Raw genomic sequence first — 3253 nt, forward strand, 5'->3', positions numbered from 1 at the left:
CGGTTTTTTGATAAACCGACGCATTTAATTACAACTTCCAGCGTCGGCACTTTATTGGACCGACGCAATTGTGCAAGCAAGAGCGTCGGTTAATGGCAATTTTGAGTCAGTCATCTAACCGACACTAAAAACTTTTAGTGTCGCCTAATTACCCGACGCAAAAAGAATATACCTTTAGCATCCCCTGCATATACCACGCTGAAAAATCGACGCTAAAGGCCTATTTTGACCGTGGCTAAAAGCCAGTTTTGTACTAGTGTATTAAAGTAAGGTGGTACATGTAGACCTCACAATTTGTGTCATGTCGTGTACTTTCATTTTTCGTATACTTACATGCTAATCCATGAACGGAATAAAAATATTTGGTGTACTCAAATTCTTAAACGAAACATGAAACGGAATTTTCATATCAACATGAAATAAAACAAAAAATACACGAAAGCGTAACTATACGGAAATAAAACAAAAAATACACGAAAGCGTAACTATACGGAAACAAAACGAAATAGTACATGAAAATAAAGAAAATAAAGATTTAATGTTTTAGGCAAATATTTGCAGCAATAAACAACTCATTAGCATATTTGAAGGTCGGTGAAGGCAATTAGTTAAACAAGGGGCAAGAGATAATGATCATTGTACTATTAATTGTTCAAATAGATCATTCCCTTTTACAGTTGTATTACCCTCAGGTATATGTGGATTATCGGACAATCCTACCGGATACTAGATTTCAACACCAATGAATTTGTATTATATATATACACATCAACAATTGGTAATATGATCAATACAATGAAGATTACCGGAATATTAGTATTCATTTCCTCAATTACAAGGAAGAACTCAGGAAGAAAAAGTTTAAAATAGAGCGGTGGATTAAAAGAAAGAGGAGAGAGAGTTAAAGGTAAAGAAACCCTAAAGTAGAGATAGAAACAAATTTAAAAGATGAAGTGAAGAAACCCTAAAGTAGAGATAGAAACAAATTTAAAAGATGAGGTATCCATTTTGACAAGAACTAACGAGTGTGGTCCCATTGTCAAGTAGTAAAATTTTAAATTTTATTTTATTTTTTATATATATAATTTATTTATACTATATATATATATATTCATTTAAACATATATACTCTATCTATTCGCCAATATTTGATGTTCCGGTTTTCTGCACACTTATTAAGAAATCATAATGACTACCTAAAAAATACATGGGAATGATTGTAAGTGTATATTTTTTTTCTATATCTATTCTTATTGAAACTTACTTACTATTAATGAGATTATATAGAAACTTACACTAATAACTAGTTTTACGTGTTCATTATGTGTTCTCATGTAAAACTAATTTTACCAACATTATTATACTTTTTTTCTTCAAAACTTCCCTCTACGATTTACCCAAATTATTTTTTAATTTTCAGAAATTCCCTCCACAAATTTAAGTTAAATTAAAATTAAAATTTTAAAAATCATTGTCCATTTTTCCTCCCTAACACTATTATAAATAACCACGTAGAAATATCACAAAAAACACTTGACATTTAAAAAGAGAAATGTGTATGGTGGAAAAACCATAGATAGAAATATGGATTTGAATGTTCGTGCATATAAGACTATATTAAACTTCAATGATACAAGTGCTTTTTTCTTACTTAATGTTATATTTTTAATGTGTGTATCTGTTCTTTTTTATATAATTTGAATGATTTATTATAAATCATGGATACTAATAATACTCATTTTTAAAAATTTTGTAAAATTATATGTTTACATTTATATTTTTCTGTGTGCATGTACAGTTGTTACGAGCTCACGTGATTATAAAGGGAGATTTACTATAAATCAAATTGATTGGACTGAACTTTTTGGGAGTAAGTTTACTTTATTGATCTTGTTTTTTTTTAATTTGAGATTCATTTTAATAATTTTTAAATTATAAATTTTGTTATTTGACTATGATTTTAAACTTTTATAGGTGAAACTTTCATATTCGAAGATAGTTCATCTGAATAATTTAATTATATTGACTTGAATGAACCTCCATTTGAAAGTAAGATTTAATTTTTAAAAAAATTATAATCCCGGTAGTGCTAAATTTATAGTGTAATATATTTTTTATAAATATATGAATGTTTTTAACTTTTGTAGGTGCAAATAGTTTGTCGGAAGAAGAAGATATTTTGTTCCACAATAATGAACATCATGAGAGTAAGTCTAAATAATTAATATTATTTTTGTTTATTCTTTTTTTTATATCATCTCATAGATTTAATTTAAACATACTTGTTTTACCGGAGAAGAAAATTCAGAAATTCAAGGACAATCAAAAAAATATAAGATATTATCATATGAACAAAGACATGCAGTTTATCTTGAGTTGTAGAGAAGAAGTGAAGATGGAAAGTTAAAAAAAATAAACAATCAGGGAAGTTGCATCACTTTTCTCATTACCAATGAGGATTGTTCAATGCATTTGGAAGCTCTCTAAGAAAAATAAGAAAGATGGAATCACAAATGTTTTTCATTCAAAAACAAAAAATTATGGTAGAAAACCTATAAATGTTGATTGGAATTAATTTAAAAATCTACCCCTTACACAGAGAAACACTCTATGAGATGTTGTAGCAGCTATAAAATTTAACACATCAGTGTTATCCAAGAATTTAAAACAGGATGTTATAAATCCAGTCAAGCCAGGTTTAACTGAAAAAAAAACAAAAAAGTAAGGCTAAAGTTTTGTCTATCTATGCTCGACAAAAATAGTCTTCCTTGTGAGTCAAAGTTTATGAATATGTATAACATATTACATAATGATGAGAAGTGGTTTAATTTGACAAAAACTACAGTGGTATTTTATCTTTTAGAAAATGAGAAGGAGCCTAAACGTACTTATAAAAGCAAAATTTTATATCAAAGTTATGTTTTTGGCGGCTAAAGCTCGTACCCGACTTGATGTTGATGGTAATGTCACATTCTCAGGAAAGACTGGAATTTTCTCATTTGTTACCAAAGAACCTGCTAAGAGGAGTATTATAAATAGACCTGCAAGGATGCTTGAGGCAAAAGCAATGACATCTTTGAAAAGAGAAAATTTAAAATAATTTTTGACTCAAAAAGTTTTGCTCGGAATTAGACACTACTAAAAAACGGCTAAATACAACCGCCCAAAAAACGGTTGTATTTAGTTAAATTCGACTGTTTTCGGTTGTATTCAACTAAATACGATCGATGTTTGGACCAGTTGTATTCGCTCG

Source organism: Apium graveolens, chromosome 3, assembly GCF_009905375.1.
Source record: "Apium graveolens cultivar Ventura chromosome 3, ASM990537v1, whole genome shotgun sequence".
Classification (NCBI taxonomy): Eukaryota; Viridiplantae; Streptophyta; class Magnoliopsida; order Apiales; family Apiaceae; genus Apium; species Apium graveolens.